The sequence below is a fragment of the Pleurodeles waltl genome, chromosome 5, assembly GCF_031143425.1.
Source record: "Pleurodeles waltl isolate 20211129_DDA chromosome 5, aPleWal1.hap1.20221129, whole genome shotgun sequence".
Lineage (NCBI taxonomy): Eukaryota > Metazoa > Chordata > Amphibia > Caudata > Salamandridae > Pleurodeles > Pleurodeles waltl.
In genome coordinates this window covers 1,306,118,111-1,306,145,525 of record NC_090444.1, presented here as the reverse complement: position 1 = coordinate 1,306,145,525, position 27,415 = coordinate 1,306,118,111, and the positions used below count along the sequence as shown (strand labels likewise).

Sequence of the window (27,415 nt, the reverse complement as noted above, 5' to 3'; positions counted from 1 at the left end):
AAGAGAGAAAATGTTGTCTAAAAATAAAAAACAAAACAAAAAATTCTACAGAATTTTCTTAGTTATACCTGTCATAGGACTCCTTTTGTAGTAACTAGACTGCTGGATTTTGGGTCGCCTTACCACTAAACGTGAGGGACTGAGTCTGATCCCACACCGTGTGACAGCTGTCCGCCTATCCCTTCCAGCTAGCTAGGAGCACTTCAGCAGTACCAGAGGAAAAGTGAACTGTGCCTGCCTATAGCATGACACTCAGACTCCTGCGAAGTTGTGGTAGAACAGATTGTACCCCTTTCTCTCAGTTAGACAAGTTTCATACATGTAAAGACAACTTGGTTCAATAGGTTTTAATGAAGCATGTGCGTTCTATGTAAAAAGGCATTGTAGGAAGTTGGCTCTGTATGTGCTATTTCAAAGTAAGGAATAGCATGCACAGAGTCCAAGGGTTCCCCTTAGAGGTAAAATAGTGGTAAAAAGAGATAATACTAATGCTCTATTTTGTGGTAGTGTGGTCGAGCAGTAGGCTTATCCAAGGAGTAGTGTTAAGCATTTGTTGTACATACACATAGACAATAAATGAGGTACACACACTCAGAGACAAATCCAGCCAATAGGTTTTGTTATAGAAAAATATATTTTCTTAGTTTATTTTAAGAACCACAGGTTCAAATTTAACATGTAATATCTTGTTTGAAAGGTATTGCAGGTAAGTACATTAGGGACTTTGAATCATTTCAATTGCATGTATACTTTTCAAGTTATTCACAAATAGCTACTTTAAAAGTGGACACTTAGTGCAATTTTCACAGTTCCTGGGGGAGGTAAGTTTTTGTTAGTTTTACCAGGTAAGTAAGACACTTACAGGGTTCAGTTCTTGGTCCAAGGTAGCCCACCGTTGGGGGTTCAGAGCAACCCCAAAGTCACCACACCAGCAGCTCAGGGCCGGTCAGGTGCAGAGTTCAAAGTGGTGCCCAAAACGCATAGGCTAGAATGGAGAGAAGGGGGTGCCCCGGTTCCGGTCTGCTTGCAGGTAAGTACCCGCGTCTTCGGAGGGCAGACCAGGGGGGTTTTGTAGGGCACCGGGGGGGACACAAGCCCACACAGAAATTTCACCCTCAGCAGCGCGGGGGCGGCCGGGTGCAGTGTAGAAACAAGCGTCGGGTTTTCAATGTTAGTCTATGAGAGATCAACGGATCTCTTCAGCGCTGCAGGCAGGCAAGGGGGGGCTTCCTCGGGGAAACCTCCACTTGGGCAAGGGAGAGGGACTCCTGGGGGTCACTTCTCCAGTGAAAGTCCGGTCCTTCAGGTCCTGGGGGCTGCGGGTGCAGGGTCTTTTCCAGGCGTCGGGACTTAGGTTTCAGAGAGTCGCGGTCAGGGGAAGCCTCGGGATTCGCTCTGCAGGCGGCGCTGTGGGGGCTCAGGGGGGACAGGTTTTGGTACTCACAGTCGTAGAGTAGTCCGGGGGTCCTCCCTGAGGTGTTGGTTCTCCACCAGCCGAGTCGGGGTCGCCGGGTGCAGTGTTGCAAGTCTCACGCTTCTTGCGGGGAGATTGCAGGGTCTTTAAAGCTGCTCCTTGAAACAAAGTTGCAGTCTTTTTGGAGCAGGTCCGCTGTCCTCGGGAGTTTCTTGTCTTTTTCGAAGCAGGGCAGTCCTCAGAGGATTCAGAGGTCGCTGGTCCCTTGGAAGGCGTCGCTGGAGCAGAGTTCTTTGGAAGGCAGGAGACAGGCCGGTGAGTTTCTGGAGCCAAGGCAGTTGTCGTCTTCTGGTCTTCCTCTGCAGGGGTTTTCAGCTAGGCAGTCCTTCTTCTTGTAGTTTGCAGGAATCTAATTTTCTAGGGTTCAGGGTAGCCCTTAAATACTAAATTTAAGGGCGTGTTTAGGTCTGGGGGGTTAGTAGCCAATGGCTACTAGCCCTGAGGGTGGGTACACCCTCTTTGTGCCTCCTCCCAAGGGGAGGGGGTCACAATCCTAACCCTATTGGGGGAATCCTCCATCTGCAAGATGGAGGATTTCTAAAAGTTAGAGTCACTTCAGCTCAGGACACCTTAGGGGCTGTCCTGACTGGCCAGTGACTCCTCCTTGTTGCTTTCTTTGTTCCCTCCAGCCTTGCCGCCAAAAGTGGGGGCCGTGGCCGGAGGGGGCGGGCAACTCCACTAAGCTGGAGTGCCCTGCTGGGCTGTGACAAAGGGGTGAGCCTTTGAGGCTCACCGCCAGGTGTCACAGCTCCTGCCTGGGGGAGGTGTTAGCATCTCCACCCAGTGCAGGCTTTGTTACTGGCCTCAGAGTGACAAAGGCACTCTCCCCATGGGGCCAGCAACATGTCTCTAGTGTGGCAGGCTGCTGGAACTAGTCAGCCTACACAGACAGTCGGTTAAGTTTCAGGGGGCACCTCTAAGGTGCCCTCTGGGGTGTAGTTTGCAATAAAATGTACACTGGCATCAGTGTGCATTTATTGTGCTGAGAAGTTTGATACCAAACTTCCCAGTTTTCAGTGTAGCCATTATGGTGCTGTGGAGTTCGTGTTTGACAGACTCCCAGACCATATACTCTTATGGCTACCCTGCACTTACAATGTCTAAGGTTTTGTTTAGACACTGTAGGGGTACCATGCTCATGCACTGGTACCCTCACCTATGGTATAGTGCACCCTGCCTTAGGGCTGTAAGGCCTGCTAGAGGGGTGTCTTACCTATACTGCATAGGCAGTGAGAGGCTGGCATGGCACCCTGAGGGGAGTGCCATGTCGACTTACTCGTTTTGTCCTCACTAGCACACACAAGCTGGCAAGCAGTGTGTCTGTGCTGAGTGAGAGGTCTCCAGGGTGGCATAAGACATGCTGCCGCCCTTAGAGACCTTCCTTGGCATCAGGGCCCTTGGTACTAGAAGTACCAGTTACAAGGGACTTATCTGGATGCCAGGGTCTGCCAATTGTGGATACAAAAGTACAGGTTAGGGAAAGAACACTGGTGCTGGGGCCTGGTTAGCAGGCCTCAGCACACTTTCAATTGTAAACATAGCATCAGCAAAGGCAAAAAGTCAGGGGGCAACCATGCCAAGGAGGCATTTCCTTACAGGCATGAATTGAGATGAAGAGGATAATGAAATACAACACTATTACAGCAGTGATCAGGAAACTGTAACACAGGAATAGTACCACCATATTGTCACAGTTGCGTGTCGAATGCCTCTACCTACACTACTAAGTTTCTACATGAGAGCAAATAGCAGTGATAGCCCTAATCCATCCTTCTGTACCAGAAAGGAAGCCCAATCCCCATACCTGTGTTCAGAGGTAAAAAAGAAGTCTCTTAGTCTGCCGTGAGTCCTTCACATAGTCCAAGGGGAAGCGCAGAGTTTCAGCAGAAACTGCGACAACGTGCAGCATGAGATGGCAGGCTGGCTGGAATATCCCTTCTAAGTTGGGGGGTGCAGGGGGCAGCATGTTTTATTTATTTATTTTAAACCGTCTTTATTGGAGTTTTTACATGTAACAAAGCAGCAACACATGACAAATCATGGCACAGTGATAGGCGCAATTAGAGGGTGCTCAGCATATAATTTTGTGCGGTTATCTTAACAGATGGTACTTCTGATCTTCTGCGATGTGCCAGGTTTGTCCTTTAATCGGTTAAATGGTGCCTATGATCTGTTACAAGTGCGTGTGGGGTTGAGGAGGTAGGAGTAGAGGGCGCAGGCGAGCGCCAATGGAGTGTAAGTGTGCGCTTGGCCAGTAATAAGGTCAGAGCTGCAAATGGCGCCTGTACCTTGTTTTGTTTTTTGAGTTTGAATATGCAAAAGGAGCATGCCTTCCATGTGTTTAGATCTGGGAGTCTCGTGACCTCATGCAGCACTGCTTGAATGGTGGACCAGTAATCCTGGAGGGCTGGGCACGACCACAGCATGTGCATGAGCTCAGTGTCTGTGGCCTGACAGCGGGGACATCTAAACTGCATTTCTGGAACATAGCGATGTAGCTGGGCAGGGGTTAGGTGGGCTCTATGCAGAGTGATGAATTGGATGTTTTTGAATCATGAATTTCAGGACAACTGTGAAAATTCAAGTGCTTGTTTCCATTCTCTGTCGTGCAGTACACTCCCACTTGTGGCGAATCGCATCTAGTGGAGTGGACGTCAGTTCCCGGATAGCTCTATACAGCCAGGTGATAAGATGGCAGCCTCGTCCCATATTCAGTATGGTCTGTAGCACTGGATGCCTTGCAAGCTGTCAACCTGCGAGATGCTTCAGAATCTCAAATGTGTGACTAAGTTGCCTATGTAATACGTATTGTCCCGGCAGAAGTCAACCAACTGATAGAGTGGATTCTGCAAAGAGGTCACCCACATTAAGTAGAGAATGGTCAATTGAGACCCGTAATTCCCACGCAGTGTAGTAGTTTCGGCCACAGGGCATGGCAGCTGAGGGTAGGTTTGGGGTGTAAAGCGAAATTGTCTGAGTAAGGTGATGTATCCTGATCATATCACCCCTCGTTATCGTCACCTGCAGGGGCCAGGAGGACGTAGGTTGTGTTCCTGGGAAGAATAAACAGAGCGTGGGGACCAGAAAAGGACCAGTGTCTGTGGAGGCTTTGTCAAGGTAATGCCCAGCTGTCCAGTGCGATAACCATTGTAGCTAGGCTGCTAGGAAGTACGCCTCGAAGGACTGGGCCTCGAGGCTCCCTTGGTCAGTCGGTATCAGCAGTTTTGTCAGGGATCTGCATCCGGATCCCCAAATTAAGGTGCTGAGGAGTGTATTGAAGAAGGAGTTGAGTGGAATAACTGGGAGGTTTGCAAAATGGTTGAGGAGGCGTGGCAGAGCCACCATTTTTGCCTGAACAGTCTTGCCAATAGGGGCCAGGGGACAGATCACCAGAATTGTATTTGGGACCAAATGCTTGCCAGGACTCTGCAGAGATTTCCCTAATAGAGGTCTAAGGGAGTGTGGTAGAGGTGGACTCCTAGGTACCGTGGTGCTTGATCTTACCAGTGAAGGCAGGTGGCGCCAAAGTACGCTTCCCAAGATATTTGCCTGGGATGGAGTGGATAAATGACTGATTTTGCCCAGTTAACTTTGAGTCCACCGTAGAGGTGAACTCTGACAAAGTGTCACAAATGAGTGTAAGGTCAAGCCGCTATGTCGTGAACATAGAACAATAAATCATTCATGTATAGGGAGACTGCATGAGTCCTGCCTGCCGGGGGATGTCCCATCCCAGGTCCTCCCTGCGCAACAAAATGGCCAGTGGCTCCATGACAAGCGTAACCATTAGGGGAGACAGCGGGCAGCCCTGTTGCGCCCTGCAGAGTAACGAAAAGGGGGCCGATACAAGGTGGCCCAGGCGGGCTTGAGATAATGGGTTAGTGTTTAGTAATTTAGTGTTTGCCAGGAGTTTGGGGCCCACAGTCAAGCGAGCCAGCACAGCTAAAAGGTAGAGCCAAGTCTGGGTATCAAATGCCTTTTCCAGGTCTAATATAAGGCAAGCCGCAAGAAAGAATTGCCCCTTTATCTGTTCTTGCACACGGAAGAGGCGGTGAAGGTTCTGAGAGGTGGTTCAACCCGGAACGAAGCCATTCTGGGTGCGCTAGTTCTAGGAGGATCTGAGCGTAACAATTGGCCAGAATCTTACCTAAAATCTTGTAGTTGGCCCGAGTATAGCAGTGGGTTGGTATGTGGTTAGCTGTGTGAGGTCTGGCTTGGGAATGAAGACCAAGGGAGACTCGAGCAGGGAGTGAGGAAGTTCCCCGCCGTTGAGCGCCTCTCCATACATTGCAGCCAACCTGGGTGAAAGAAGGGATGAAGAGGTGTGGTAATATTCCAGGGGCAGACCGTCTAGCCCAGATGCCTTGCCTAACATATCCGGGCGTGATGTCCTAGAGGAGGCTGAGACCCTTGGAAGTGTGATGCCTGTCAGGAACTCATCCAGTCGCTCCGAAGTGGGATCCTGAGACGCGTTGTAAAGGGTTGAGTAGTAATCATAGAAGGCTTGAAGTATATCAGTCTGTGCGCGAGCTGTGATGCCTGCAGACGTTATGACCTCAGTGATAGGGCGAGGAATAGATCCCTGGCGAGCCAACCATGCCAGAATTTGGCCGGGTTTGTTGCCCTCCTGGTTGAACCTAGCAGCGTACACTATGAAATTATAGCGGCACAGGTTCTCTTGGAGAGCAGCGGGCGCCAACCTGGTATCCACCAGCTGCGGGATGAGTTGGCAATCGGCGTCTGCCGCCTTGCTAAGATTCGCTAGGGCTCGTTCTGTTTTTTCTATGTTCTTCTTGAGAATCCGGCGGACTCTGGTGATCTGCTGGATGCGTGCTCCTCTAGCGACCACCGTGAAGGCATCCCACTCCAGCATCCTATTGGAGTCTGTATTGTGGTTGTCAGAGAAATTATTGCTTAATACAGACCTTCCTCTCTTTCTGAAATGCCGGATTCTTGAGGCAGTCTTGCAGTAGCTTCCAGGTGGGTGTGGAAGACAGGGGAGGCATCCATCTGATATCACTAACATGTGCAGAATGATCGGAAATTATCCGGCCAAGATAGTCCGCGTGTTGGATTAGAGGCACTAGTGCGGGGGAGCAAAAGAAGTTGTCCAAGCGCACATAAAGGTTATGCGGTATAGAGTAAAAGGAGTATTGTCAGGATGTGGGGTGACGAGAGCGCGATGCATCAGTGAGTATCCAGTGGTGCACCGAGGTGTGAAAGCGGTCTGTCTGAGCAAGTGGGGGAGGGGGGGGGGGGAATGCACTAGAGGGTGGGACCTGTCTAATGTGAAGTCTAAGACACAATTATAGTCATTGCCCAGAGTACATGGATTTGTCATATTATGGGCAAGTGATGCTGAGAGGGAGTCCAGAAGGTCCCCTGGTCGGTGCTGAGGAGGATGGGTCGTCCATCCAGGCGGCCCTCCAGGAGGGCGAAGCATCCATTCCTGTCAATTTCCCTGCGAGTTTCCTGAAAGGGGACCCCAGGGCGTACCCATACTAACTCACCCCACGCATCTGCTGAGTATGTTGTGGCACAAAGTATACGTTCCCAGCGCTTGCACAAGCAATCTAGTTCTCCTGCAGTGATGTGAGTTTCTTGCAGGAAAGCTATCTGTGCCTTTTGTCTATTGATATAGGAATACACAGCATAACGCTTCCGGTCAGTGTGCATGCCACTTATGTTAAGGGTAAGATATTGAATGTCAGAGATTGAAGTCATGACGAGTGGAGTGCGGTATGAGTGTGGGGGGAGGAGTGACCACTTTGTAGTCTCTCTGACTGTGCCTCAGGCGCTAGTCCACCTATGTGTGAAGGGTGTAAGGGAAAGAGTGGTGAAGGAAAATAACAGTAACTGGAGAAGAAAGGTGACCCAATATGGGGAGCCCATTGCAACTGGCAATTTGCCCAAACTAAGCATACTCATTATACTTTAGTGTATTGTGCGGGGAGAGAATGTGTGAACCAAACAGTGCAGGGAAGAATCAATGTAGCAAAACCAGGGGCGGGTCCACTGGCGAGGCATCCCTGGGGGTGTTCCAGGCAGGGCAGCGGTCACAGTGTCATGTGGCATGATCTAGGCGCTAAATTGGTAGAGGCTCCTCTGGACATGAGGAAATCTCCTTCCACCAGCAGTGCTTGCCCCCCGCTCCAGAAATGGGGTCTCCCGCAGGCCCACCAAGTATGAGCAGCATGCAGCAGCATTTATGAGAACCTTTATGAAGTAAACCCAGGCGGTGCCAGGGAAAAGGTCACCCCACCAAGCTACCGGACCCCTGCCCTCCCTCACCTCATGTCTTCGGGGCCGGTGCTCAAAGGTGGAGCTGCCGCCAGGCAGAGGCCCTGCGCCCCGATCACAGTGGCCCCGATCACAGGCCAGGCACTCCTCCCCCACTTGTGACCAGGCAGTTGTCTCCAGTCTCCGCAGCTCCAACCACATACTTCCTATTGATACACATATCAATATAATTTTCATTTTCCAAACCATTACAATATGGTGACCACTAATGCTGTTATGTTTGCTACACATAACTGGTGTCACACATCACTTCCAATGTTCATTTTAAATAAGCTATGGCATGCATTACACATTCTGCATGACTAACATACAGCTCCACTTTTACTAGTGTACTGTAAAGTAAATACCCCACCCCTGACAGATACAGTACTTCTGTCTAATATTTGGAATTTCAATTTGAAGCTGCTTTGAGCTAATTCTTGAGATAATCTGTAGCCTTAAATTTTACTTATCTTCCTCTTATATTTAGGACAGTTAGATCAGCCTTTATAAATACTTTCACATAATTATGCATTTTAAGTGTACATTTTCTATCTACCTACCCTGTCTATTTTGTACTAACATAACAATTAGGTTTCATTTTTTTTATAATTTCTTTATTAATTTTATTCATACATGACTCCAAGGACAATTCCCAAGGCTAGAAAACTTTCGTAAGTTCCGCTCTCTATTGACTGTATTTGATTTGTCTGTCTAATAGTAGCTGCTGATGGTTCTAAGACCAGTTGAAACAAAAGTTGGGAGATATGGCACCCCGTCTCGTCCTACAGTGGATAAGGAAAGTCTAGGACATTTGCCCTTCCACTGTCTATTTGTGTGCTCATGTCTGTATGTAGCCTTTTATTTTTGTCAAGAAATTTGGTCCTATCCCTCCACTTTCAAGTGTATAAAATAAATATCCCCTCTCAACCATGTCAGTTGCATTTTTGGTGTCTAATGACAGCAATATCTTGTCCTCCTGGTCTTTCCTCACCTGCCATACTATGTTGGTCAATAACCACACATGGTGCCTTGAGAATCAACCAAGCTCAAAGCATACTTGGGATTCATGAATAAGGCTGGGTAAACACGTTTTAGCCAGTTCATAAGCACTCTAGATAATATGTCCAGATCTGTAATGAGTTAGAAAAATTGGGCCATAGCTGTGGTATTGGTTAGGATCCTTACCTAATCTCTACACCACAAGTTGGGAGGGATCAGGGACCTTTAGTGCCTCTATTTTTTTGATTGCCACTAACCTCCACAGGTATTAAAACGTTAGAAGAAGACACCTCACCCTCCACTCCAAATGGTGGGATATTTTATCATTGGTGTCTCCCCTTGTACAGATGGGTAAATAACACCTGAATGGGCTCAACCAAAATGGAAGCTCTAATGTAATAGTATTCTGGGTGGATGCAGGGATCCAGCGAAAGTGAACATGATTATGGGTGTACCTTGGATAGTTTTATTCAGTGAGTACCCATATCATGATTAAAAATTAAAATTGAGATGTCCTATGAAAACACAATGGTTTCAACATCCCATTCTGCCAGCATGTTTCAGCTGAAAATAAATTATTGCCCGAAAGTGTCACTTGGCATTCATCAGGGCTCCTAACCGTCCCCTCCTAATTGCAGAAGAGTATGTGAAAAAATGAGGCCTATGGCTCTCCTACTTGATAGTATTGCAATAACAAAACCTGTATGATACAAATAACATGAAATGGGCATGAGATAACAATATAGTCTTGTTAAAATTAATAAAAAGAAGACCCAGAGGTGAGGGACTCAAACTTCCACATTAGTGATCACTGCAGACCAAAAACAATCTCATCCACTGATGTGAAACCCTTCAGCCCTAAATATATCAATGTCTTCACTGCAGTCCTTCAAAGATACTCTGTTCATATATAGCAACATCATATGTGCTTGCCACCACTATATATGGTATACATGAGTGACTACTCTTAACTATGTAGTAACCTTAATCACCCTATTTAAGCTTAATGCTGACCTCATTGGGTGTCAATGACTGGATGCTTCCATTTAATCAAACTCTTCAAGATAATCATTATGGACAAATATTAACAATTGTAGTCTTCTCTGTAAAAAAAAACAACTAATAACTTGCTCTTATGTTTGATTTGTTACTGTCTCTGGCAATTAGTCCAGTGATATAATGACAAAGGATCTCTAAGATTCTAATTCATGAGTCTCATTTATTCTCTAATGACCAGTGTCTCTAGTCATTTAAAACGTTTCATTCAGTTGGATCGGCATTGTTTATGCATTATACTCAAGACAGACAAGACACATGTAATCCAAAGGTCTATCTAATGTTCATCAAAACACTTCATTGTGTGCCATGGGTGGTCTCATCAAGCGCATGTTCTCAAAGAGTCTTGAGATTCAAATTTTAAGACCTCTGATTTTTTTCTGTTTATGAATAACTCATATCTCAATTTATTTTACCGTTTTTTTCTGACTGGTATCATACAGGACAAACATAAGACCGACAACATAAACGTATTCATATCAAGTAACCACTGAAATTAATTTGTACAGTCTGTCACGGAGAAACAAGGTATATTTACCTGTACATGTAGCTTGCAGCAAGTTGGCTGTGTTGCCGATAATCAAATACATCTTGTTCTGAGGACCATCAATATTGTATATATTGGTTGGGATTGTAGACCGTGATATGTATGACATATGATGTGGATGAGGAGAGAAAGCAAAAGTCTATTTAAGATGAAAAGAGCAAAGGGCAGAGAAAGGAGAAAGGGGAAAGAAGACGGGGTGTACCCCAAGTCTTTTGCAGAATTTAAAGATACAACACTCGAATTAAGAGAACATCTTGGGTAATTTACAACCAACAACTTTGTATGGGCGGTCTTTTCTCCATTACAGAGCTTACCCAGCATCTTCATGCCGCCTTTGAATGAACACTGGTCTCTGGCAATATTATAATTACAATTATTGTCTCAATTTGAGCTTTAGGTGTCATATAGAGGAACATCTAGTCTTTTTTGTGTTATGATATCCAGCCCAGTAGTTCTATAGCCCTTTTGTTGAGGAAGCAGTTTATGACAATTTCACTATCTTGGCAGTGATTATGGTCACACTGGGCATATCTTACCAGACTGTCCTTGACAGGAAGATCTACATCCGCCACACAAGCTTAACCCCTCCACAGGCAGGGAGTCAAACCTCCAGGGGAGTTTGGGATTTGGGCTCTTTGAGTAAATTTTAATGTTTTTCTCTTGTCTCTTTCTCCCCCTTTCTTTGCCACTGCTTCAGACTGAATTGTTCTGATGCCATATTATCTTGAGAATCTGTGTTATGGGTATGTCTGGAAGCACTTAGTATATATTGGTGATGTAGTTGAGTCAACAAGGGGCTCTGATAGATCCAACCCGGGGGTTTCAATTTTTGCAATGATTTAAAAAAATATATTTTTCTTGGCATTTTCAATAATACAGCATACAGTGCACTGCATGTGGTGGCCCAACAGTTATTTTGTACATATACTTTGTAATACACAGCCCGTATTCACATACCATCATCAGTATATCATGTTTACCACATTGTGTGTTCCACAGGCACACAACCAAAGAGTGAGGGCCTCTCTCTACTCAGTCATCTGCTCATTGGTCCAGAGCTCAGCCAAACCGGACCCACCCCATTGCCAGTCTCCCATCCCTCCCCCTCCGTGGCCTTCCAGGTGTCCACCTCCGTGTGCTTCCAAAGCCCCCAAATTACACTTAAATTTACAGAGGCAACCATGGTCCTTCTGGACCAGCTCTTCTGCCCTCACTATTCACCTTAGGTGTCAGTTGCATTAGTGCTTCCTCCTTCTTAAAGCTTCTTGTGCCCTTTTCTGAGGAGGTTCACCTCCTGGGCCACCAAATCAATCTTGAACTGTTTTGGTATTCTTGATGGCTGTCAAGATCGCTGTTGTAGGAGCCTCCTGACTCTCATCAGTGACTTCCTGAATCTGGCTTCCCATAGCATCCTGCATTCGGACTTGGCCTCTAACTGCACCTGTTTCGGCACGTTGATGCGGACCATCCTCAGTGCTCAAGGGCCTGGCTCCGTGCCAGCTGTGTCCTACAGTAGTGATCACCTCTGCTTCCCCCTCGTCCTGCCTTGGATGTGGCCAGTGCTCCAGACCTTGCCGCCACCTCCCTGCTGGCCTCAGATCGTCAATTGAGCCCCTCCTGTGTGAAATGAGTCGTGCACTTCTGTTGCCTCCTATGTCTCTGGTTAGGTGGGGTAGGGGGAGGCAGTTACCAAAGGGCACCTCAGAGGTTCCTTCAGTTTGGGGACCTTTCTTCCAGTCGCAGGCCATGGCCACCCCACTTTGCTTCCTGCTGTAGCGTCCATCCGAAAGCCAGCACAGACCCCTCCCACCCACCCTTCTCAAGCTGTACCTGGCTCCTTGGCCACACCGCAGGGCGGGAATGGGCAGACAAAGATGCCGGTCCCGAGAGGGCCATGCCAACTGCCCCCACCAGGCACAAGCACCTCAATCCCTCACCTCCTTCACATTGCTGGGGGTCAGGCTGTGTGCTGGCTCGTTGTCCAAGGCTGCCTTCCTGTGCCCATTGCTCTACCAGTCTGGGACCTGCTGTCCAACTGCACCCCTTTCCTTGGGCAGCTGGGGGAGATGAATCGGTGGAGGTCACCTGTGCCCTCTTCACCTCTCCTGACCGCTAGGGTAGTTCCTCATGACTCTGAGTATCACATCAGGTACTACCAGCTCCCACGTGTCCCCTTGTTAAGTTTTCACCCTTGAAGCACCCCCTTATGGTAGAAACAATAACTCTGCAGGCCATGAGCAATGGAGCTCAGAAGCACCCAATTGGCTCCATGCGTCCCCAGGGCACTCCCCCTTTGCAATTAATTGTTTCAGGTCTTCTGTTTCGGTGAATTCCTTATGTTTGCTGTTCATGATAATTGACATCATGGCTGGCTCCTGTAATCCATAAAGAACGGTCCACTGACGGAGTGACTGTTGCAGTGCCAGAAATGTATTCTTCCTCTTGACCATGGTTTCTTGAGAGAAATCGGTTGTCACATAGTTTTTGTATATTTATAAAGAAGGGGCCCATTGTGCTGTTATGCTGCAGAGATTACCTGTCTGGCCTGTTGATGGCGCAAGAAGCAACAATTATTGCCTATGTGTTCACTGGTTCTTGATTGAATTCTTTATACCTGTTGAAATTCTGTATGAGGAGCAAAGAGAAGGCCTGTAAGCTCTGGAAAGAAAGACTTCAGGAATTTCTGGAGCATACATAAAAACAGACATTATTCCTGAGGCATTGATCTTCTACCTCCAGAAGCGTATTATGCACCGACCAGAGTACTTGAACAAGATCTGGTCCCCTGTTAACCTTATCCATGTGATCTTCAAGGGCTAGGACATTATCTTCTGTCCCATCCAGTCAGGCTTGGAAAGACCAAGGTAGTTCATTGTTTGTTTCTCTGGGGCCCTCATGTACTGAGTCAGTCATAGTTTTTATGGATGTTCTATCTTCTGAGGTTCCAATGTAATGTCAGACTTTTTTTTCCCCAAAACTGGCCTTGATCTACCCTCCACCATTACTGCGAAGAGAAATTGGCGTGAGGATTTGCCTTTGGATATTTGAGGTGAACAAGGGTGGTTGGGGACATGCCATATTATGCTTGTGGTGCCTCACCTCCTGCCAAGCTCAGTCAGATTCACCAGCAGCAATTTGTTTATGAGGCTAGAAAAGCCAGGGAGTAGCATGTTGCAGTCTTGGTAGAGAGAGGGCCACAGTGTTAGGTGATGTGTGTGTTTTCCCCTCAACTGCATTTGAGTCATGCGGCTAGTATTTCAGCCCTCGACCTGGGTTGCTCATATTGGGGCCAAAGTCTAGTCTGTAATGCTGTCTGTTTTGTAAGTGTGTGTCAGCAGTTTGCTAGCCTGGGGGGAGGAAAGGGAGGGGTCAGGGCTAGCGGGCATTGATAGGTATGTAAAGTATATCTTCTCGATTAGCCTGTGGTTGATGCAAGTGTGGCCACCTCTTTGTGAATGTTTGGCCGTATCATCTGCTGCCACCTCTCCCCATCTGTGAGCCTCTGCTCCAGTGACCTGTGAAAGAGCCTTCTGTCTCCAGAAGCTATTACCTTCTTCAACTGTAGGTGAATATGGTGAAGATAACACATTTTCTAAGTAGTCGAGCAAGCCCACAGCTGGGTCTTGGCAAAAGCTGAGGGCATCTGCCCCATGGCATTCTATCAGAATTGAAAGGCATCTTTCAGCAGATCGGAAACATCAAGTTAGGAACGTGCAGCCTTTGGGCCTATATTCTGCAGCACTGAACGTCTCTGCTTGCCCTCGTACAGCCACCAGGTACCCCTTTCTTGCGTCACTTTGCTCCATGGGTTCTCCATTGTATTTTTTAGGTTCTAGCACCTTCACAGGGATGGTTTGAACCATAATGCGGTCCTGGGCTGGCAGAGTGCGGCCATGTTGGATGCAACCCTTCTCCGCCCCTTCATACTATTTGTGTTTATTTCAACCTCTTTCATATATTTAGACACCTTACTTCTTCATGGTTATTAGCATTTTCATTGCACATCCTTCTAACAACCCTCTAGCTGGCTCCTAACCTATACATTAGATTAAGGTCCACCCTCATTATTTTAACTCTTATATTTTTAACTGACTGTTTAACTGACTATTCACTTCCATAACATTCTATGCTCTCTATTTACAGAAATGTTCTTGCTTAAAATAAAAACTACTCTGCCAGCTTCCATGAGGACACTACTGTTTGCTAGTTGATTAATGTTCATGTCACTATGTATATTATTCTATATATTTTTTTTAATTATTACATTTATTATATATATACGTTTACCCATCCTTTTAGACTTTGAGAAGTTTGTCCCTCGTTTCCAGCTCTTATCATGGACCACTACCTTTAAATGAAATATAACCTGGGCAACAACCATGCAGATCCAGGTAAATATTTCCCTATGGCTAGTCCACATAAGTCTTACAGCAGTTGGTGCCATTTCCTTTTCACCAATATCTTTTTGCTCTCTTCCAGATTAGTACATTGCCTGTTATTGGAGACCTCAATTCATCACCATCGATGAGCCATCACATTAGCCATAATCTGCTACTGCAGGTTCCAGTCCCTTACTCAGTAAGTAAAACAGTTATATATCCGCATCTCTAATACCTCTTTCCATCATTCTGCTTTTATAATAATTTTCTTCTTGGTACTCTTAAAGGGCGTACTTCTTACGTTAACATCTTTTATCAAAGCAAATGGATTTGACAGATTCTGCCATGTGTTATATGCTAGTATTCATCTTTTCTTACTGTTTTACCTCAGACCTTTATAATCTATGTTCCCTTATCATATGTGGTTAAAATTCGTGACTTTTGGCATCATAACCCTGCTGGCTGTACTTCTGGCTAGTTCTTTGGCTCTTCTGGTTTATACCCTTTCATATGCACTTCTGCGTTTTTTATGAGACTATCTATTTTCTTATGTACAATCGTTTGTTTCACCTTGGTTGCATGAACTGTTTCTTGAGATGCACAATGGGATGCTTTTGGATTTTTGCTGACTGTGCATATGTTACTTTACTTCTGTTGCATCATATTTATGGATCATTTTCTGCTCTTCTATTCTTCAATTTTTATACATCATGCAGTCTTGGAAAAAGTATATATAAGGGACAAAGCATGTGTTGGCTGATTGATGTTATACTCGTGATCATTCAAGACTTGAGCTGGCAATTATTGTATTCAAGATTACTGAAGATTGTGTACCTGTACTTCATGGTTAATGAGTCCGATATGGAGTTTACGCAATCTGAAAAAACACCATAGAGGACAGTACAGTTAAAGGGTAGGTAGGATAGGCACAGCAATGAAGATTCAAGCAGTAGACGTACATGCTGATTGCTTTGGTGCAGTTTGCCATCAAATGCCTGTGCTAAAAGAAAGCGTTCCAAGCTAAAATTTGGGCTGATGATGTTATAAATGTTTAACAGTAAAAGAGGCAGTGCAGATCCCTGTGCGACTCCCACATTAAATCTGTTTCATGGATGGTGCGGATGAGCTCATTCTAATTTTTTGACCTGAGTTTTAGAGAACCAGTTGTAAACCATTAAGTGCTGTGTCTCTGATTGTGGCCCATTTAGTCCAGATGCTCCAGCAGCGTATTCACCATATTATAAGCAGTGACTATGTTGAAAAGTATGCATTTGTGTGGTACTTGTAAGTTGCAAACCTAGCCAAAAGGCAGTGCAGTGTTGTACATTGTGAGAGATAAAGTCCACATACAATTGAAGTGCCAGCTGCTTTTAATAACAAATGTGGACTGCTGTTACATCATAGTGAAAGGTTTAGCTGTGTGTCTTTAGCTCTTCCCTAAATTTGCAGCAGGGCAGGTGCAGTTCCGAATGATGCAAGGCTGTCTTTCCAGATCCTGCATGGATAGAGGGACTGTTTTTTTTGTTTTGTTTGCTCTTTGTTCAGTCTGATAAAGCTGCAGGTGTGCAGAGAGCTACATATCTGCAGGACATGGTGAGCTTGTCAGCAATTTAGGTGGGGGTTGCTTGTTGTGATGGCTTTATAGAGGATTCATCTAGATTTGAAGATGCTGTGGGTGGCAAAGGAGCCCGTGGTATTCCATCAGAATGAATGTGATGTGGTTATATTTATTTGAGCCCTTGATGAGGTGTGCTGTGGCTCGTAGGAAGCCTGCAAGGAGGCCATAAATTCATGGAATTGCCTGCCACTATCTAGATGTGTACCTTGAGCATGAGGTTGTTGTCCAGGGTGCATCTGAGTGACTTGGCATTGTCAAAAAGTGGGGTTTTAATCCACTTGGGTTCATGTCTTTGAGGCAAGTTTGAACTAATTCTTGCTTATTATTAACAAATTGCAGTTCTCATTTGATGGGGTTTAGCTTCAGGTAGGTGCTGGACGTCCAAGTCTGAATGAGGTGCAGGTAATATTTGCGATGTTGGATATCGGGATCAGAAGGGACTTTCAAATATAGTGTTGTGTCTGTATGTTGGTGAATTTTAGTGTAATCCCAAGCCTGATTGGTTGATGTGCATGTGATGGTTGGCACTGATTGATCTTGAGGCATTCATTGCATTGATTTGACGCTGACCAGTATGAGAGGCAGGTCAAGGTGATCAGTCCATTACAGGGCTAAGGGAAGCTTCATGTGGGACCAGGAGATCCAGGATCCATGATCCAGGATGTGGGGGGTGAGTCATGATTCTGTGCTGAAGAGAGTGTCAAAGTAGTGGTAGATGTAGTGCATGGAATACTGTAGAGTATGTGTTATTGAGCATGTGTTGGAGTGCTAGTTTTGTAGTTTTAGGGTATAAGGTGGTTAGTGTGATGTATACGACATTGTTTTTTTTTTATTGTAAGGATGTTGTGTGAGTATTTGTGTGTTCTAGATCTTGGTGTGGTTATAGGGGTGGTTAGTGTAGGGTGTATGGTGAGGCACATGATGAATTCTTAACTTGTTGATGGTTGCGGTGGAGCCAAGTTTCTAGCTTAAGAACCTTGTTGGCTCAAACATTTAACACTCTTGCCTGTATCAGCCCTCAGCTGCGGCTTCCCAGGCTGTGGTCCAGCTTGAGAAGTTGACTGAAGTAAGGAGGATGCACAAAGTGATGTCAGTGCCTGTATAGGTAGATGATTGGAGCTGTGATGATGTCATGTCCGTGTACATGGATGCTGGAGAATGTGGTCCACTGTTATGTCATAGTTTATAGATGCTTTTGGATTGACCCCAGTGATGCCACTTCCTTTGGGGATTAATGGTAAGAACTCCTGTAATGCAATGTCAAGGAAGTTGGGCAGACTTTTTTCTGAACTGAAAAATTGTAGTCTGTTCTTCCCCTCGATCTGAAATGTGTAAAACATGTCTGCAGTTGTGGTGTTTTCCAGCATGTTTTTGCTGATGAATAGCAGATTGTGCATGGGTCTTAGGTTTGTTGGAGTCTTTTGGTTCTTTAGTGCAGGAGTGATAAATGTATGTTTTTGGTTTCCGGCACTGTTCCTTAGCGAATGAAGCATTAATAATTCCCAGTGCCTGTTGTTCCATTGATAGCAAACTTTCCTTTGTTGTAGAAGCCAAGCAAGGATCAAGAGAGTTATTCAAGTTTACAAGCAGCTTTGAGAATGTTTATGCTGCTCACAGTGATTAAAGATGAAAATAGCTTTATGACAGTAACATCGATCTTGTCAGTGGGAAGAGCTTTGAGGCTGTCCAATATGTTAGCTCTTATTTTAAGACGCCTATTGTCAAACAGTGACATCTTGTTCTTGTAGTGCTGTTGGTCTGGGTTGACAGGAACACGCTTTTAAAGATTCCATCTCAGTTACTTCTTCAAAATATTTGTGAAGTTGCCTCACTTTGCGTTGTTATATAATTGTCTTTGGCTTCTATAGTGCTCTGTGGTGTTCTCTTCAGTTGCTGTTTGGAATCTTTCACCACTGTCATTCTATTGTAGTGACCATTGTTACCATACATGGGTGCGTAGATTATTTTTGAGTTGAAGGGGCCTAATAGTTGTAGTTCTATTGCCCTTTTGTAGGGTAAAAGATCTTCTGCATTAGTAGCTGGTGCGGCTTATTCATTGTTAGTTTGGTCTTCAGAAGCTTAATTTTTGTGTGGTTGCTTTCTGAAGTAGCAGAGAATGTGAACAGGTTGTGGTCCATCAAGGATTTGGGCTTGACGTTTGGTTATGATGCAACAGCAGATTACCATTTTAAATGTATGATTTGCAGAATATGGGGGTCGTAACATAATTTGGATGAAATCTAGACACTAATGGCCTGATGTAGAGTTTGGTGGACGAGTTACTGTCACAAACATGACAGATATCCTCTGTTGCATCTCCTCGGAGGAGCTGGTGCATCACCTAAGGAGTATAACTCTGCTATAGAGTTTCGATGAACATGGTAAGTTCTCTCGTTTCCTTGCTAAATGCAATATTGTATTTTGATTTAGGGTCTTATTAATGAGGGTTTGAAAGAAGAGTTAGAGCACGGAGTGTTTTGCACTGTCATGCTCAAATGAGGTACAGTTTGAGTTTATGACTGTAACTGCTGATAAGTGAGTGTCACATCTCTAACACACGGTCAGTCGTTCAATGAGATTTAAAAGTCTATTTGCATAGGTATGCAGATTGAAGTAGCAGTATCCAACAAAAACAGTTCTGTGTCACCTGTATGATCTTTTCATATACATTAGGTGCATGTTTTTAATGCTAAGTGGGAGTTATTTACGATGATCTTGGGTGCTTTGCAACTTGTTCAGAAGTGTGACTATGGATCATGGTAACCTAGATTATGTTTGGTATTTCAGGATCAATTTAAGATGATGAGCAGTGCTGAAGGGCATGAGTGGTTTAGTCTTAATGACATGTTACTTGCTTGAGGGGCCTGGGTGGGTAGCCCTAGGTTAGGAGGATAGTGTTGAATCACATGTCTGAGTTGGATTGGGCAGTTCCCCTATCACTTTCTTTATGTGGCAGCACATGTGGTGAAAATGTGTATCACAACAGTATATGCTCTCCTTGAATCATCATTACTATAACAATCTCATATATATATATAGATATCTATATATATATATAGATATATCTATATATATATATATATATATATATAGATATATCTATATATATATATAGATATCTATATATATATATAGATATATCTCTCTCTATATATATATATATCTATATATATGTCTATATATAGATATATATATCTCTATATATATATATATATATATATATGTACTCTCCCCTAGGGTGGTTCTTCATTTCGGTGGCAATGCTCATTCCCTGGAAATCTTTATTCAGCTTGAGATCTTAAGGAGGTCAGACAAGCTGATGTACCAACAATGTGTGTTCCAAGTACACAAGAGCAGTTTCATTCATTCCAATTTCAATTCCGATAATGCAGGCCTATGAACATTCTTTTAGGTGGTCGCACAGGACAATTTACTTAAATCAGTTTAATGAATCGTTGGAGATAATGTGTGAGGGGTCAGACTTAATAGTGAATTTCTATGAATTGGTCTCCGTCCGATCAGTGGTTAAGCTTATTGTTGTTTGGGGTGGCACCATTGTACTCGAGGTCCTTATTTATGATTGCATTTTATAGAGTAGAAAGAGTTGGACCCATTTGCATAGGTTTTTCTTTTGTAGTTAATATTAATTTCCTCTTTGGTAGCCAAAGTTAGGGAGATCTTAAACCTGCCCTTAGCTTAAAGCATGAGTCACTCCATGTGATTTGTGGAAGTGGCTAAGTATTGAGGGGGATCTGTGGTGTCAAGGGTCACTTACGATCCATCTAATTTTAATTTGTAGATTTTTATATAGCCCTCAAATCTACCTCTTCTCAGAGTCATCCTGTTAGATTGTATTCTGTAAGCCAGTTGAAGGAACTTATGGGGATGGAGAGGAGGTATCCTTTGTTTATCCCACAGTTCAGGAAGGCAAACTCCTTTCAGAATGGTGGTTTCAGCATTGAGGTACTGATATGAGAAAAAGGTTCTTTGACATAGAATTCTAAGCCAACATTTGAGAGTGAATGGCATCGAGGAACCTAACAAGAGAATAACTGCACACATGTATTTTAACTCATGCTACTTTATGGGGAAACTATTACCAACCATTGTTTTGGAGTATAATGGGGCCATTTTCATTACTAGTTTGGCTTATTATTTTGGCTGATAGGTTTTTCTCAGAAGATGAGCTGCAAAATCTCACATGGATTTTGTCATTCTTTGGTGTGATCAAGTTGTTGTTCCAACACTTTCAACATGGTTTCATCCACTGGCAAAGCTCCATTTCTTCTTGTCTTGGTGAGGCTTGTGTCTGTAGGGGCCCCCTCAACAGTTGGCAGACTTCGCAGGTATAGGCTGGTTATGGTTTCACACTCGACCTTCGCTGGTGCTCGATGGTGATTTAGGCAATCCCAACTCTGTTTATCATCTTCGTGCCTTTAATTGTAAGTTAAAGGATTCTAATTGTAGACGCATGGGGCACTTGGGGTCCATTGGTTAAGAAGTGCTGTAGAGAGCTCTGAGAGTAAGCTTTTTACCACTTCATCTCAGTCTTTTTTTCTTGTTACATAGCACTCAGTAACATCAGTGTCAAATCACTGCTTTAATTTTACAAAAAAAGGGGCTAGTACCATTTGGAGCGGAGGTACAACACAAATGTATCAATGCTTTTTAGCTACTGTGCGTTACACACGCAGCTATTAATGGCAAAACACCAAAATGAATTCAGGCAAAAATCACAAAATTCTGCCATCTCGGGATCTTGCGTTCCACAATGGCACCTTGTTTAATTTCTGCTTACAAGAAGAAACACATTGGTGACGCTACATTGTTAAAACTTTGGAGTTACGTGTTTACAAAGATCAGAGCCACTGAAAATCACTTACAGTCAGAAGGATGGCCAAGACTTGATTATTCCCAGTTTAATTGAACAAAGAATCCAGGCATTCTTAGCTTCTGCCTGTTGCCAAATACTCTTCAGGACCCTGTAAGATCTTGGAAGTGCTAAATTGGCAGTATCACTTTACAAACAACTACTAGTAATAGGGGGAACCACGTCCCACTTAGAAACTTGCCACCCATGCCTGTGTCTCAGACATACATTAGTATGATCCATGCATCCCCAGGGTTTGTCCCGACCTCTAAATGTCACCAAAAAACCTAAATGACCCTCTCTCCGGACATACCACCAACTCAGTAACCCAAATTTAAAAAATAAGGAGAAAGTCAAACAATTTTAATAATGTTCATTATCTGTGTAGAGAAACGGACAAACTATATCTATGCCATCAGCAGCCAAATGGAACAACCTAAGAAGCAACAACTTGCCCACGGGTAATCACCTTTCAGCCTTTATTTTCTACTCTTTAAGCTTCTTCTAATTGCTTCCTATCTTGATAGTTGTTAGACCTGACAGCCTTATGGTGGTCATCCCCGAACTTTTTGCCTACCTCCCTCCACTTTTCTGACACTGTCTTTGTTGATTTTAGGACTCTACGCACCTTACGACTGCTTACCGGTGCTAAAGTTCATCTGCTCTCTCCCTTAAACATGGACTCAGGGAGGAGGTAGTCCCAGATAGCTGTGGGAAACAGATAGAGGTAACCCTAGTACCCTTGGGGGATGCAGAGACGGTGCCAAAAGCCCACATGCCTTGCAATACTTCCAAGTATAGGCAGTGGGTCACCATCAGTTGGTGACAGGTAGAGGATCTGCGTGACACAGGAGCCAGCATGACTACTGTCAAGGGTCAGCTGGTGTCAGCTGAGCAGGTCCTTCCTGACACATTCCACCAAGTCATAGTCCCTGACAATCGCGAGAGCCCCCTACCTGTAGTTCTGGTTCTCTTTGAGTGGTGTTGGGGGTGAGGGTATCTCCGGTACTCCAAATGTAGCTGTGAGTCCTGCCAAGCCTGTAGATTGTCTGTTAGGCAACGACCTTGAGCACACTACCTGGAAGGAGGTAGAGATAAGGTTTCACTTGGAAATGTTGGGATTGCCTGAGTGGGTCTGCATGACCACAAGGTCCATGGCTGCTCGGGAGGGGATTCGAGGGCGTCTGGAGCCGGGAACAATGGCCCAGACAGCTGCCAAGGAGAGGGGCGAGGGGCACGGGAAACCGGTCCCAGATGTTCCCACCTTGGTTGGCGGGGCTCCTGAGGAGAAGGTCTTTGAGCCAACCGGGGAGGACATTGCTTCCCTAGGTGACCTGCGTGAGCTTGTTGACTGGCAAGTTGAGGGTGGGCCCACCAGGGAAGAATTCTGCAAAGTGCAGAAAGAGTGCCCCACTCTTGAGGGTTTGAGGCAACAGGCCTCAGCTCAAGCAGCAGGTGAATCAACTGATGATCACCTGATATACTGGGAGAATGATCTCCTTTACAGTGAGCCTAAGGTAATGGAGGCTGGGGCAGTATGTGGGATGGTGCTCCCCCAGTGTTACTGGGCCTTCCTGCTTGGCCTGGCTCACGATATTCCCCTAGCAGGACATTTAGGGCAAGACAAGACCTTTGCCAGGCTTGTCACCCACCTTTATTTACCCCGAATGTGGACGGCCTCAGATGCATTCTGTAGGTCCTGTCCCACCTGCCAGGCCAGTGTGAAGACAGGGAAAAGGCTCAAGGCCCCCTTGGCCCCACTCCCCATCATTGCCACCCCCATTGAAAGGATGGGCATCAACATCATTGGTCCATTGAACCCCAAAACTGCAGTAGGCAGAATGTTTATCCTGGTTTTGGTGGACCATGCCACCTGCTACCCCGAGGCAATCCCTCTGAGGACGGTGACTGCACTGGTGGTGATAAGAACTCTGATGGGGATATTTACCAGTGTGGGATTCCCGAAAGAGATTGTGTCTTACAGAGGCACAAACTTCATGTCTGCACAAATGAAGTCCATGTGGGATGCATGTGGTGTGACCTAGAAGTTCACCACACCCTATCATCCTCAATTCAGTGGTCTTGTGGAGAGATTCAACAAGACCTTGAAAGGCATGATCACAGGCCTCCCTGAGGCCATGAGGCATAAGTGGGACTTTCTCTTACCATGCCATCTCTTTGCTTATTGAGAGGTACCCGAGAAGGGGGTGGGGTTCAGTCCCGTTGAGCTTTTCTATGGGTACCCTGTCAGGGGACCCTTAAGCATTGTAAAAGAGGGGTGGGAGAAAGCTCCCAAGGCAGCCCCTCAGATGTGGTCAGCTACATGCTAGCCCTCTGCAACCAAATGCAGTGCTTCCGCTTCTGGAAGAATGCCAAAAGCAACCTTGAGGCCAGTCAAGAGTTCATGAAACGCTGGTATGACCAGAAGGCCACCCAAGTAGAGTTTCAACCTGGCAACAACATTTGGGTAATGGAGCTAGTAGAGCCTAGGGCTCTCCAGGACCGCTGGACTGGCCCATTTGAGATCAAGGAGTGTAAGGGGGAGGCCACTTACTTAGTGGACCTCCAGTCCTCTAGGAACCCCCTAAAGGTAGTCAATGTAAACAGACTGAAGTCTCATTTTGAGAGGACTGAGGTCAGCATGCTTCTGGCAGTAGATGAGGGCGTGAAGGAGTCGAGTGAACCTCTTCCTGACCTCCTCTCTGCCAAGGAAGGTGATGGATCAGTGGAGGGTGTCAATCTCTCTTACTCCCTGACCTTGGACCAGCGAGGGTACTGCTATCAGTTACTGGAGCAGTACTCTTCCCTGTTTTCCCTCACCCCTGGACTCACACACTTGTGTGTCCATGATATTGACACGGGAGACAGTCCCACTGTAAAGAACAAAATCTACAGGTTGTCAGACAGTGTGAAGTCCAGCATCAAGGAGGAAGTTGCCAAGATGCTATCTCTTAGGGTGATTGAGATGTCCAGCAGTCCCTGGTCCATCCCTGTGGTGCCGGTTCCCAAGGCTGCTGCACCCGTGCTAAGCCACCGAGGTCTCAATTCTGTCATAAAGACAGACGCTCACCCCGTCCCCAGAGCTTATGAGCTCATAGACAGGCTATGCGCTGCCAAATTCCTCATTACTTTTGATTTCACATCAGGGTACTGGCAGATCGCCTTGACTGAGTAGGCTAAAGAGAGATCTGCTTTTCTACTCCTCAGGGACATTACCAGTTCAGAGTGATGCCTTTTGGATTGAAAAATGCCCCTGCTACCTTCCAACGGTTGGTTAGCGGGGTCCTAGCTGGTAAGGATGTGTTCTGCGCTGCCTACTAAGATGACATTGCTGTCTCAGCTCCAGCTGGTAGGAACACCTGCTCCAACTCCAAGAGGTGCTCCAGGCCCTGAAGCAGGCAGGCCTAACAATCAAGGCCAGTATGTGCTAGATTGGGAAGGGTTCAGTGGTGAACTTGGGACACCTAGTAGGGGGTGGCAAGGTGCAGCCCCTCCAGGCCAAGATTGAGACAATCACGGCCTGGCAACCACCTAGAACCCAAACAGAAGTGAGAGTCTCTTTAGGCCTCACTGGATACTACTGTAGGTTTGTTAAGGGTTATGACACCATAATGGCCCCCTCAACAGAACGTACTTCCAAAAAACAACCTAGGGTGGTGAATTGGAGAGAGGCTTCTCAGAAAGCCTTTGATCCTCTAAGGAAGCCATATGCACGCCACCCGTGCTCAGGGACTCCGACTTGTCCAAGGAGTTCATCGTGCAGACAGACGCTTCAAAGCATGGCATTTGGTGGTTCTAGCACAGCTGAATGAGGAGGGCCTAGACCAACCTGTAGCCTTTATTAGCAGAAGGCTATTACCACAGGAACAGAGGTGGAGTGCTATAGAAAGAGAAGCATTTGCTGTGATCTGGGCACTGAAGATGCTGAGACCCTACCTGTTTGGGACTCACTTCCAGGTTCAGACAGACCACAGGCCCCTCAGGTGGCTCATGCGGATGAGGGGTGAAAATCCTAAACTCTTGATGTGGTCCATTTCCCCACAGGGGACTTTACAGTGGAGCATCACCCAGGGAATGACTACGCCAATGCTGATGGCCTCTCCAGATACTTCTGCCTTAGCGATGAGAGCTCCCGAGGGGTTGGGTAGCTATCCCCACTTTCAGCTGGGGGTACACGTGTTAGACCTGACAGCCTTAGGGTGGTTATCCCCCAACTTTGTGCCTGCCTGCCTCCACTTTTCTGACACTGTTTGTGCTGGTTTTAGGATTCTGCACACTTTACCACTGCTGACCAGTGCTAAAGTGCATATGTTCTCTCCCTTAAACATGGTAACATTGGTTCATTACTGTTAGAAATGGGGTCTTTGGTTGGCAGTCAGGTTACCCCCTGTACAAGCAAGGACCCTCACTCTAGCCAGGGTAAGTCACACACAATCCAAATTATCCTGTACCCACCCTCTGGTAGCTTGGCACTGAGCAGTCAGGCTTAACTTAGAAGGCAATGTGTAAAGTATTTGTGCAATAAATCATGCAACAACACAGTATAACACCACAAAAATTCACCACACAGTGTTTAGAAAAATATAGAATATTTATCTGATTAAATGTAGTTAAAAAAAAAAAAAGTACACGGTGAAATATCACTTTAGAAAATGATAAAAAGAGTCTTTAGTCGTGCGTCGAAGTTCCAGTCGCAACGCTGGCACTACGGCGATCTCTTCTTGGAGAGCCAGGCTGCGTCGTTCCGGTTCGGCGTGCAGTGATTTTCTCACCACAATTCAGGCTGTGCGTCGTTTCTGGCAGTCTGTGTGTCGAATTTTCGCAGCACAAGGGGTTCTTTGCAGGATGAAGTCTTTTTGGCCCTGAGACTTCAAAGAACAGGAGGCAAGCTCTATCCAAGCCACTGGAGAGCACTTCTCAGCAGAGCAAGAGGGCAGCAAGGCAGCAGGGCAACAGGAGGGCAACAGCAGGGCAGCAGACCTTTGCAGAAAAGCAGTCAGGTGAGTCCTTTGGGCAGCCAGGCAGTTCCTCTTGCCCGTTTGCAGGTTCTGGTTCAGAGTTTCTCCACCAGTGGTATCTTGTCCAGAAATGTCTGAGTTGGTATGGTCAAATCTCCTCTTTAAATATCCAAATACACCTTTGAAGTAGGGGAGACGTCAAAGAGTGTCTTAGAATTGCACTAGGTCCCCTTTCAGTTCCATCCTGTCTGCCAGGGCCCCAGTAGGGGTTTGGCAGTCCATTGTGTGAGGGCAGGCCACTTTCCTTTCAAATGTAAGTGTCAGGCCCTCCACCCTCCCAGCATTCAGTATGCAGATGTGTGCATGTGTGACTGAGCATCCTGTGTTTGGGGTTGTCTGAGTGAAATGCACAAGGGAGCTTTCAAGTAACCCAGCCAGACGTGGATTGTAAGGCACAGAAGGATTTAAGTGCAAAGAAATGCTCACTTTCTAAAAGTGGCATTTCTAAAATAGTAATATTAAATCCAACTTCACCAATCAGCATGGTAAAATTGTATAATCCTCAATTAGCATATTTACCTTTCCAGCAAGGGCATATATATGGTTGAGGAAATACACCCATTGCATGAAAATTAAATGTCACCTATGCAATGCAGCACATATTGTGCCATCCATTAGGCTGTCAGGGAAATATGGGTTGAGACCTACATGTGTAGCCTGAGTACTTCAGCTTTTAAAGCTGCATGCAGGCCTTTCAAAATACCAGTTTTTGACAGTAGAGAAACTTATTTGTAACTTAAGTTCAAAAGTACTAGGGTGAGGTCTGCCCATTCGTATTTAAGAGATACGTGACACATGAACAATAGAGGCCTTTTCATCTGGGAGTACATAGCTATCTTGACTCTACCCGTAGTGGATTGCAAGCTAGTTCCAGAAACATTTTGGTGTGACTAGGTGGAGGTGGGGAGACTTCTCATTATCATGGAGACACTTCTGGGTGGGCCACCAGCCTCCTCCAGTGCCAGAAAGGTACTGCTATTTTGGATTTCACTGGTAATGGTGCACTGTAGGATAGTTTGCAGTAAGGCAAACAGGATGTGCTGCAAAGGAGAAAATTTGCCCTAGGAAACTTTTTACCCATTGGTTAGGTGGTGACCAGGAGTCATCTCCTTCCACTGGCTAATGTAATATACAAAAGTAGCACCTCACGCTCAGCTCTTGAGAACACATCT

At 45.6% G+C, this 27,415-nt stretch overlaps 1 protein-coding gene across 1 annotated transcript in view; it reads left to right on the top strand.

The window, feature by feature from the left end:
- Positions 1–27,415, top strand: part of FBXL4 (F-box and leucine rich repeat protein 4) — a 207,489-nt gene that overhangs the window by 16,390 nt on the left and 163,684 nt on the right. The window contains exons 4-5 of the mRNA XM_069235535.1: positions 14,658–14,749; positions 14,838–14,936. The gene's annotated coding sequence lies outside the window, so the exon portion shown is untranslated. The remainder of the gene's footprint in view (positions 1–14,657; positions 14,750–14,837; positions 14,937–27,415) is intronic.